The 12,050-nt window shown below is 48.4% G+C and overlaps 2 pseudogenes; one reads left to right on the plus strand and one right to left on the minus strand.

Annotated features, from left to right (window-relative positions):
* Positions 1 to 2,571: 2,571 nt before the first annotated feature.
* On the minus strand, positions 2,572 to 4,318 carry LOC124661199 (annotated as a pseudogene).
* Positions 4,319 to 6,285: 1,967 nt separating this feature from the next.
* Positions 6,286 to 12,050, plus strand: LOC124661209 (annotated as a pseudogene).

Below are 12,050 nucleotides of genomic sequence, written 5' to 3' on the forward strand. Positions count from 1 at the left end.
ACAAGTCGGTATCGTACAAGTCCGTATCACAAGCGATCACGGGAGAGAAGGGGAGAAGGACTCCAGGCACAGTACTACATCTAACACTTAGAGCATCTCCACTCGTCTCCCCGACTAGGCCCCCGAGCGACGTTTTTTCCATCCGGACGGCGAAATTCGGTCCAGTCGCGCCCCCGGTTCCTCCTTTTCGTCCGGATTTGGCCCTTCATCCATCCGGCGAGCCCACGACATCCCCGGTCCCCCAGGGCGCGCTCGGGGACTCCGGACGAAAGAATTTGGCGCGAAACGTCGTGTGGACCCTCGTAGTCGGCGACAGGAAAGCCAAATCCTGTCGATTTCCCTCCAATTTGCTTCCATATCCCCAAACTCTCCCGCCAAATTTGGCCATTCTCCTCCTCGTCTTCCAGTTCCAGTTCCCGTCCTCGTCTTCTCGTCCACCGTCGTTCTCCTCCTCGTCTTCTCGTCCACCACCATGCCGCCGAAGGAGAGGAAGCCGCGGGCGAAGAAGGTGCGGCCGTCGGGTATGTCGAACGCAGAGTGGGCGGCGGACGAGATCCGGCGCGAGGTCGAAACAAGCGGCAGGGTGGAGAGGGTGAAAAAAGCCGCCGCCAAGAGGGCGGCGGCGGCGGCCCAGGACGAACAAGAGAGGAAGATCAGCATGGCCATGAACATGGGCCATGCTCACGGCGGCGGCGCCATGTTCCCCGGCCAATGGCTGACGCAAGGTACAAGCAGTTCCCCATCGACTTTCTCCCCTTCGATCTATTCGCCGTCGCCGCCTGCCATGTTCCAAGAGGGCGCCTACGTCCAACCATCCAGGTTCACGCCGTCGCCGCCCGAGCTCGACATCGGCAGCGGGAACCAGTATGAGGGCACCTCGCCGGCCCTGCGATGAGGGCCGCTCCCGTTCGGTGCGATGGCGGCGCCGAACGACGAGGAGATCCACGAGATGATCACCTCCGGCTCCATGGCCGCCGCTGCGAGCCCGGGGTTCTTCATGGCCGCCGCCGCTGCGAGCCCGGGGTTCTTCACGCAAGAGGAGGCGAGGGCGACGGCAGGCTGTCGCGGCGCGCAACGAGTATGTGGAGGATGTGGCCGACGGAAGCCAAGCCATCGAAGAAGAAGACGAAGAAGAAGAACAGCCAACTAAAGCCGCCGCCAACCTGTCGAAGGGAAAGAAGAAGAGGAAGAAGGACTCGCCGCCTGCCGAACCGCGTATCAAATGGATGCCGAAGGAAGAGCAGTGCCTCGCCGAAGCTTGGATGACCGTGTCCATGAACGGCATAACCGGGACCAATCAGTCGTTCGACACATATTGGCTTCGAGTGAAGGCGGCGTTCGACGAACGCAAGCTCGTCGATCCCTACTTCAGGAAGACGATCATGAACCGGGGAGACAAGGCAATGGCCACCCATTGGGGGATCATACAGACGGCGTGCAGCAAATGGCACGGCATACAGGAGGAGGTCGAAGAACGGCCGATAAGCGGCCACGACTTGGAGCAAAAGGTATGCTCCGTCGACCCTGCATCACCGAGGTTAGCTGTGCACCGTGAAGATCGTCGTGAGCTGACCCGTATCGCTGTGCTCTTTTTCCCCAGCTGCGCCGTGCTTTGGAAATGTACGTGAACGACACCGGCATGCAGTTCAAGTTCCTGAACGTCTACGCCCGCATCGAGAAGTGCGAGAAGTGGGCGGAAACCCGCAAGACCCTCTCGAAGAGCAAGACCGAGCAGTACAACCCCGACGCTCCGGCGGCTGGCTCGGCGGATGGGCGCCCGGAACTCGGCCAGAAGAAGCTCAAAGAGCTCAAAAAGACGGGCAATCCCGCCGACGAGGCTGCGGGCGTCGTTCGATAAGTGCTGGGCCGACGCGAGGACGCACGCCGCCGGGAGGGACGACAAGTTCGACGGCAGGTGGCGGGAGATGCTCGCCAACCAAGGCGCCCGGATCGCCTCGCCGAAGACGACGACGGCGGCGAAGAAGAGGAACACTGACTTGGCATTTCTGATGGGCGGGAACACGGATCTGATGGACGAGGAGACGAGGATTTGGTACCAGGGCCACCGCAGCGACATCCTCCGACCCACTCCGGCCAGTTCTTCATCGTCTCCGCCGGCTCCTACCTCGTCTTCCTTGCCGTCTACGCCGTCGACTACCGCTGCTTCGACGTCGACTGCCGCTGCTTCGACGCCGGCTGCCGCTGCTTCGACGTCGACTGCCGCTGCTTCGTCCTCGACTGTCGCCGCTTCGACCACGGCGTGTGAGGAAACTGGTCCGTCGGACACCGCCGTGCCAGCCGGGACTGCCGATGAGCCTGTTTCCGTGTAATTTTCCTCCTATCGCCGATCTGTGGCTGATCCTTTTGCTGGTCTTTTTGCCGATCAACTGGCCGTATTTGTAGCGCGGGACGATGGTTTGTTTGAATTTAAACTATGTCCGCCGAACTCCGGGTAGACGACTGGAACTACGGTACTCCCCATGACTTTATTTCGTCCAATCCGACGGTAGTTTCGTCCGGATTTCGTCCTGGGCAGGTCCAACGAGTGGAGATGCTCTTACCATATGTTCGGAAGAGCTTTGATCTACAGGAAGTCGGCAACGTTGGCTGGGAGCTCTTCAATCACAACGTTGTAGAACTTCTGGATGTCAAACAGCATACGCTCATCTTCACGGGTCACAAAGTTGATGGCAACACCTTTTCTTCCGAACCGACCACTACGACCGATACGATGGAGGTAGTTCTCTGGCTGGGTAGGAAGATCGTAGTTGATGACCAGGGATACGTGCTGTACATCAATACCACGAGCAAGCAGATCAGTGGTGATGAGCACACGTGAAGAACCAGATCTGAACTCCCTATGATGATGTCCCTGGTGTTCTGGTCCATGTCTACATGAGTAGCAGAAACTGTGTGTGATCCCTGCCCTTCATCTTGTCGGTGAGCCAGTCCACCTTGCGGCGGGTGTTCACAAATATGACACTCTGGGTGATGGCAAGAGTTTCATACATGTCACAGAGTGTGTCAAGCTTCCGCTCTTCCTTCTACACATTGACATAGAACTGCTTGATACCCTCAAGGGTGAGCTCATCCCTCTTGACAAAGATCCTCACAGATTTGTTCATGAACTTGCGGGTGATCTCAAGGGCTTCAGGAGGCATGCATGGTAGCAGAGAAGACACCAACTTGAATATTTCCTGGGAGCAGCTGGAAGATGTCATAAATCTGCACAGACAACAAGATGAAGATCAAGACACAGATCATAATTTATGGAAGAAATGAATCTGAAGAGAAAAGAACAACTACAATGGAATTAAGCTAAACATACTTAATAAAATTAAGCATGGCAGGCCCAGACCTATTCCTGTTGACTTGGATCATTTAAGAGAAACTTTGGAGGTGCTAACACAGCAAAGGAACCTTTGTGTGTTCTATTTATTGGGCGAGCAGAGGGACGGTGAGCCGGAGCTCTGCAGCAGCGCCGTCACGTAGCTGCTTGGCGGTTCTGTGAATAGGAAGATGCTCCACAACTTTGGTATCTATAGTTCTTCAAGATTCGAAAGCGCGGAATGGAGTTTTTTCAGAAGTTCAGAACTAGCAAAAAAATCAGAAGTGGTATTGGGGAAAAAGATGAAATATTTTGAAGTTGGGGTTTGGTATGATGTAGGCCTTTTTAATGTGCATCCTAAAGTATACTTGTCCATCTAGGAAAAATAGTTGGTAATGCAAATATTTTGAAAGTTCGAACCAGCATAAGAATGGTTAGAAGGTTTTGTTGAGGCTTTCAACAAGTAATTGATCCAAGGTTTGTGCATATGTTGGGTATACTATAGGGGCACCTAGTTTGGGCACTGGATCTGGAAAGAAATTTACTTTGCAAACTATTTTGAAAAAGATTAAGAAGGGCAAAAACAAAAGGCTGGAGGATTTTTGTGTTGGTCCCAAAGTGACGATGAGATATTTTTAGAGAAGTGGGGTCTAGGGGTCAATCCATGATTTTTGGTGAATTTTCAGAAGCATAGGTCTTAGGGTTCGTTTGTAAAGCTAGGAACAAAAGCTTTTCTTAAAATAAATCTAGAAAATAATTTTGAGGCTGGAAAACATATGCAATGGATCATGTCATAGGCTCAAAATTGTAAGAGGTCAAATCAAAATTTTCTCAAGCTTTGCTAAGGTTTTGAGAATTTAAGAAGACATAGAAATCCAAACAAAATATTTGAAGTAGGGAAAAATGTTTTGTCTAGAAAATTTAAGGAGGGCCAAAATTTGGGTTGTTACGAGCGCTCACCTTCTTCATCCTACGCAAGGCGGGCTTCATGGCGGATCTTGTTTCGACCATGATTGTCGCTGGGATGACGGATCGTAGAGCAATTGCGCCCCCACGTGCCAAATTTCGAGCTTCGAAACTCGGACACCAAAGTTATTGTGATACCCCTTTAAGAGTTTTGGTATGGAGCGGCAAAGGAACTCTAGATCATCATCGAACTGCAAGAAAACACAAGGATTGCCCAGGTTCGGGCCACCTGGAGGATAACAAACCTACACTTGCCTAAATGTATTGATTCTTTGGTGGTCGATTACAATGTGAACTCCTTGTAGTTGTCGGAGATTCTAGCTAGGAGTCATCTCTCTTCTCCTTTGGTTGCGGTCTTCCTTTTATACTGCCAAGGGGATACCACAGTGGCCGACATGATACTGTGCCTCGACTCTTTACTGGAAGTGACGAAGAAAAAGCTATCCATTACACGACAAGACGAGCAGCGGGTGGGCGGCGCCATACAGGCGACGAACGCTATCAGCCAAACGCTCTATCCTCGCCCCGTCCTGTCTTTTGACCATGGTCCCTAACCCGGCATGCTTTCTGTTCCCGAAGAACTATCTTCATTGTTCTTTGGGGATTCTTTGCACCGTCCTACGCATAGACCTTTTTGAAACGGCTTGGTTACAATCTCTCTCCTCTGGTCTTGGTTGCACTTTGAACACGATTCGAGATGTGCTTACGCCGGGACGACATAGCTGATAACTAGGCTAGAAGGCACAGACTCGACATCTGCCTCCCTCTAATCCTCGACAGACCATGTATAAAGTGGTCAAGGATGAGTCGAACCCGAGTCACAGCTCATGCAGGCTAGGGACGATCGTTAGGATGGCGATTCCTCCCCGAAACCATGGATTCGGGGTACCTTCTTGGGCTTGATAACCGATCTTAGTAAACCAGATCGACGCCCCGTGAAGGTGCACATGGACCCGAACTCAGTGGGTTCGGGATACCATGGTTTTCCCGAACCCGACAAGCACTCTTCCCCTTGCCGGTCACCACGTCTCTTCCAAACCCATTCCCACCAACACGGCGATGAGGTCGCTCGTGCTTGGGTCCGGCGTGGCTAGCGTTGGAGGGGTAGAGGCGACGGTCATTATCAAAAATTGGGATGCTAGCCACCAGCCGGAGTCGGCGTCTTCCTCCACTTCTCGGCCGAAGCAGCTAAATCCAGTGTCTTCCTCCACTCCAGCTGTCGGGGCACCAGAATCTAGCGTCTTCCTCCATTCCAGCGGTCCAAGCACCTTGATCCGAGTTTTTCTCTACTCCATATTGCCGAAGGTGGCGGGATATTTGATCATTTCACACGCTTTTTTTTTAATTTCATTAGTATAAGGGACAAAAATCATGTACTATCCCAAGAAATTTTGGGGAATTTTATAATTTGCCACACTTTTTTAGAATAAATTAGGGGCCCTTAATTTTTTTTGTATGCAACTCCTTGTCTATCTCAATCATCGGAGTTGGCTTGGTTCGCACAAGCCTGGACAACGCTGCCACCTAGCGACCACGCGCAGGCCTATCCGACACCGCCGATGTCGCCGACTTTTGGGAACCTACAGAGCTCCCGCAGGGGCGCACACATTGGATCCGGCCGTCGGCATCTCCAACCACACATTTTTGCTGCCTCCGCACCACCATTTGAGCTCCGCCCTTTTACTCGCTCGACTCTTCTTCTTCGACCTTCGCCGCAAGTCACACATCCCATCAACCCTCCGAGACCACCTCGCTCCCGCCCCGTACACAAGGTGTTCGATCATTTTCTCCAATAGTTATTCAAAGTTGGACCTGAACTTTGAACAACTTGCTTAACATGCCTCTTTCTTTCCAGGAAGATGCCTCTCCGGCTCACAGATAACCACGTAGCTGCACCAAGAACTCGCCATGTCCAGACATGTCCTTAGGCATTCCAAGAAATCTTTCTTTAAAGGAAATCGCTCAGAACTGCCAAGAACTTGGGGCTTTGAATGGCGGAAGCAGTGACTGCAGCTGTCGCGATAGGATGGGGCATGAAAGCCGCAGGGTGGATCGCCTCCCCCGTCATCTCCGATCTGTTCAAGAAAGCATCCTCGTATCTTGGCTTTGATGCATCGGAGAAGCTGAGTGAGCTTGAGCCGAAGATTTTATTGCTGGAGCGGGTGATGGGAGCGGTTGAGGAGAGCCCTTACAGGCCTCGGTTGGAGGGGCTGTACAGTAAACTTAAATCTGCTTTCTATGACGCAGAAGAAATCTTGGATGATGTTGAGTATTACCGTCTCGAGAAGAAGATACAAAATGACAGGCTCAAGTCAGAGGTCGCCGGGCCTTCACGTCACTTGAAGGAGATCTGGTCTGCGGTGGCGAAGAGCTCTCCACTAAAACATAAGGTCATTCCCTACCTCTATGTGTTGGTATTTATCTCCGTTCCAGAAGTTTTTATATGCAAAAGAATTGCTCGCTCTGATCCATAAAGGCTTTAGTTCAGTTTTATCCAAATTTTAACTAAAGCCATGGTACTTATTATAAATCGGAGGAAATACATGAAAAGAATGTTAGTATTGCTATCACAGAACCTTTGATTTTTCTGGTTTATTTGGGACACAGTGGCTTTACACCTCCGTGACCATAACCTTCCCTGCAAAAAGCGGCAACAACAGGAATTTGCTTGATACATAACCGTATCAATCATTAGCACAGGCGACCTGGCGGAGCTAGCATGTAAGGGCTTGGTTCAACAGAATCCAATTGATCTGTGCTATTCTAGACTAATTTGCTTCTCGTAACCATTTATACTTAACCAGATCTCATCGTTTTGTATTGATAAACCCATTGACTTATTTTGCTAGCTTAATCAATGTGATATAAATGGGTTCTATTTTTTGCAAAAAGGTTCACCCATCTATTAATAATCATATATAGTAATAAAAAATACCTAAAGTAATAGAAATCACTAGAGCAAGCTGAAGGTGCACCACAGTCTTCGTCCCTTCCTCACAGTAGCCGGGTATAGGCTATGTAGTAAAACTTGTTGTAGTAGATAAACGATAAGTTGTCTAACACATCAGGGTAGCAAACGTCGATAATGATGAGAGTTGTAGATCAAAAGTTTTAAAACTGAAAGCATACCAAAAAAAAAACACGGAAACTGGCCAGATCCTAATAAGGCATTGATGTGGATCCAGGGAGGGGCAAGCGGTGGCCAGGCCCCGCCATGGATCGCCCCCCACCAGGGGCTACACTGCTAAACTGATGTTAAACGGAATATTTGGCCATTATCCAAGATGAGGCTTAACCTTCAGGTGCACTACGTGCAGAATGGACCAAAGCCCAAACCAATTAGCCAAACGTCATTGATGCACACGCTAACCTGAGTGGATTAGACACGATCGATTCTGTGAACAGATCGATCAAAGGCGGCATTGTCTACCATAGACATAATCAATAGGAAGCTCGGACCCTCGGGTGCTTCGTCGAGTTGATGACCAGCAGATCTGATTCAACTTTTAACTCTATGTCTCTACCCAGTGGCAGAGGGGGTCGAACATGGCATGGATTTAGTTCCCCGTACATATTTAGCCCGGCAACATTGATCACTTCACACAAAACAACATTAGTTCATTCACCCCATATGTTTCATTATGCGTGCGCATCGGTATGTCAAGTTTCAATTCTCGCCAAACCAATGATTATTTTCCATCCAAAGCAGTATAAATGCTAGCGAAGTCCATCAATTTAGTTATATATGATTATTCTCATTCACTTATCTTTACTTTTCGTAGGACAATATTTTGTCACAACTAGGTTTCAGGTCATGTCATATTTTTTTAGTAGGTTGACTATCAAATTTATCTACATGGTGCATACGTGGACTTTTTGACCCATCACCTCGCCCCCTACCTAAATCAATCATGGATTCGCCTCTGATTCCAGGGAGGCAGGGAATCCATCGAAAAACAGCTCCATGCGCCCCAGCAGCGCTGGACGCATCACCGGTGCGGGAATAGGACAAGGAGGATCTTATTCTAACAACAGGATGTCACCGCCGCCTCAATACTCTGACGATGACACACAAACAAACTTAAACAAGTAACACGAACTCTCGCGTCGGCGAGAAGCCAGGGTCCACCGCACCTCGAAGGACTGCAAGGCTGTCGGAGGTGGGGTGGACTAGCAGCGTCACCGACTCACCGGTGCAGGGGACGGAGACCATAAACACCTCGGGTCACCTTTCTTGTCTCCTCTGCTCTTACTTACCGTTTCGTGGGTAATCCAATGGTTCTGTTCACGGTATTCTTGATGTCATGAATAAAGATATAAAAGTTTATTCGGCTTCTCTAAACTATTTGAAAAAAGCAACTATATGACTTTGGCACATGTATTCTACGATTTCTCCTGCATTCTTTATCCAAACTGTGTAAAACCCAACAAATAATATGCTATGAATGATGCTGTCATCAAAGAGGAGAAAACTAAAAATAGAAGTTGTAACGAACTTGGACATGTAATCTGGACTAGCTTTAGTGCAAATGAAGCTACAAAAATGGCCCACAAAAAAAAGCTACAAAAATGAACTGATTTCTTCTTTTATTTGGGCCTTCTACATACACCGGTTTCTCAAGTGCCATTTTGTTTTGCAGGGGAGCGGTATGTCAAAACTTAAGTTGAAAATAAGCTAGAGAGAATAGAAGAGGTCATAAATGATGCATGTGAAGTCTTTTTTTTTTTTTTTTTTTTTTTGATAAAGGATGCTTTATTACTTATGAGAAAGCAATTACATCCAGCCTCTGCATAACCAGGATGCACACAGCCGTTTCTTTGAGGTCTCGAGTTCAAAAAAGATGCCAAACTAAAAAATCTAGGCGAAATACATATCGGAACGATGAATCATATAACGCCTAAGGTGTGGGTGGGGCTTCAATCCGTAGACTATGCATGTGAAGTCTTGAAACTGATGAACTTGCGAAGCATAAGTAGTGCAGACCAGAGCCATCTTGTTTCTGCCAACTCACGAGGTAGTGTCACTACTTCGCGGCCTCTATCGAAGATAATCGGACGAGATGAAGATTGTGATAAGATCGTAACAATACTTCATGAGAAGGAAGAAGATGGTCAGCCTGACACCAATAGTGCTCTGTGTTATTCTGTAGTTGGCATTCATGGCATCGGTGGTTCTGGGAAATCAACCCTTGCGCAACTTGTTTGTGGCTGTGAGAAAAAGGATGCCCATTTTGACCTTGTAATGTGGGTTCATGTTTCTCAGGATTTTTGCGTGGATGACATTTACATGAAGATGTTTGAGGCTGCTACGGGTAGTTTGTGCCCTCAATTGAGAAATCTTGACACCTTACAAGATATGTTGGAGGAGAAACTATGTGGAAAACGCTTCCTTTTGGTATTAGATGATGTTTGGTACAATATTAGAGATGCAACGCAGTCTCGGAACCTGCAACAAATACTCTCACCGCTGAAGGCTGGAGAGGCAGGAAGCAAGGTCCTAGTGACTAGTCGAACTGAAGATGCATTGTTAGCTCTAGGTGCAGCGAAACGGAGATGTATTCCTATGTCTGTCCTAGATGAAGATGTCTTCTGGAATTTACTCATGCATTATGCACTCCACGACGTACGTGTTGATGATCATGCTAGCAGAATACTGGAAGACATTGGGAGAGAGATTGCGAAGAAGCTGAAGGGGTTGCCTCTAGCAGCCAGAATAGTCAGAGGACAGTTGCGTATAAGGCAAAACATTGAGTTCTGGAGAAGTGTTCGAGATCGGGACCTTTTGAATGAGACGATGGGAGCTCTGTGGTGGAACTACCATCATCTACACGAGTAGGTCAAGCGATGCTTTGCTTTCTGCAGTATATTTCCTCGGAGACATTGGTTGGAACGTCATGAGTTAGTTAGGCTTTGGGCTGCAGAAGGATTTGCAAGATGCACTAGTGAAGGAGAGGAAATGGAAGATATTTGCCAGGAATACTTTGATGAACTAGTGTCAGCCTCATTTCTGCAACTTAGAGCAAAGGAATATCCCCATGAGAGCGACTACTATTTAGTTCATGATTTGTTGCATGATTTAGCGGAGAGGGCCGCTGGAAGTGACTGTTTCAGAATCGAAAATAGTTGGGAACTGCATGGAAAATGCCCAGTAGTGGAAGTTCTTCCAAACGTCCGCCATATCTTTGTTCGGACCTATACTGAAGAATTGATAACTAAGAAGATATGCCAATTGTGCAACTTACGCACTCTAATCATTGGTAGTGCAAATAATCTAGCAGTTGAGGTGCAAGTCTTGAAGTGTATGTTTAAGAGGTTAAGAAAGTTGCGTGTGCTTACCATAAAAGCCGGAGATTTTATGAGTTGTGATATCTCCTCAGATGTGCCAATCCCAGCATGTATTGATCAATTAAGCCACCTTAGGTATCTTGCTTTCCGGCCTGTTTTTTATCAGAATAGAGGCCGAAGCATGATTTTACCGGCCACTTTTACAAAGCTATGCCACATGCAGATTCTAGATTTTGGTTGGATTGAGAATGTGGTGTTTTCCTCTTGTGAAGATATTTGTAGCCTCGTTAACTTGCGGCATGTAATCTGCTTCCGAGATGTGGATCTTGCAAGTATCGGCAGTCTGCCGTCACTCCGAACAATGGCAGTCTTTAATGTAAAAAGGGGACAAGGCCATGAGTTAAAGCAACTCGAGAACCTAAACAAGCTTCGCGGACAGCTGTTGATCAGGGGCCTGGAAAAGGTTGAAAGCAAGGCGGAAGCTCTGGAGGCCAATCTGGCCAGTAAGGAAGGGCTCACTGCACTGCGACTGTCCTGGTGGTCGAGAGGTGGAAGTCCAGAAGTACAGGCAGAGGTACTAGAGGGTCTTTGCCCACCCAGGGATCTTAAATCACTGATTATCGAGAGTTACAAAGGCTCGAGGTATCCAAGCTGGATGCACAACGGTGGCCCAAAGCACGTGAACCATCTCCAGCTCATCAGATGCAGCCCACAACCTGGTCCTGAACTTGGTGGGTTTTGCGCTCATCTCCGTGAGCTCACGATTCAGTTCTGCGACTGGCACGCCTTGCCAGATTACATGGAGCACCTGACGTCACTGCAGACGCTGCACATCTCGTGCTGCCAAAATATTCGGTCGCTTCCAGCACTGCCGCTGTCTCTTGAGCGCTTAGACCTGACACGCTGCAATGAGGTGTCGATGGGCTCGTGTTGCATGGAGCGCCTGACATCACTGCAGACGCTAATGATTTCTTCTTGCCGTAGAATCCGGTCGCTTCCAACACTGCCTCAGTCTATTAAGGACTTCAACCTCCGTACCGAGTGTGAGGTGTTGCTGAGTTCGTGCATAACAGCTGGAGATCCAGATTGGCAAAAGATTAAGCACATTCCATACGTATTAATAGGTAAATCAAGTATAATATCATTTTGCGTGTTCCCATAACATTATTATTGATTCCCGTATCAAGAGATGGTATGATCGTTTCTCAATCTGTTTTCTAGGCAATAGTATGAAAATAGAAGAAACCGCGATGAAAATGGGAGTTGTACAAGACCAGAAGGAAGCGGAAAAGATATCTGATCGTCACTTTTTGCTGTGACGTCCTACTGCGTCAAGTCGTGACCATTGAACCTGCCTGAGTGAAGTGCTGCTCCACTCATCAGCTACACACGGTGCAAAACTTGATGTATGCCACTGATGACTACCGAATTTATTTGTTTCCTACAGGCCGTAGACTATGGTCCTAAATAA

This window comes from Lolium rigidum, chromosome 1 (genome assembly GCF_022539505.1).
Source record: "Lolium rigidum isolate FL_2022 chromosome 1, APGP_CSIRO_Lrig_0.1, whole genome shotgun sequence".
NCBI classification, from domain to species: Eukaryota; Viridiplantae; Streptophyta; class Magnoliopsida; order Poales; family Poaceae; genus Lolium; species Lolium rigidum.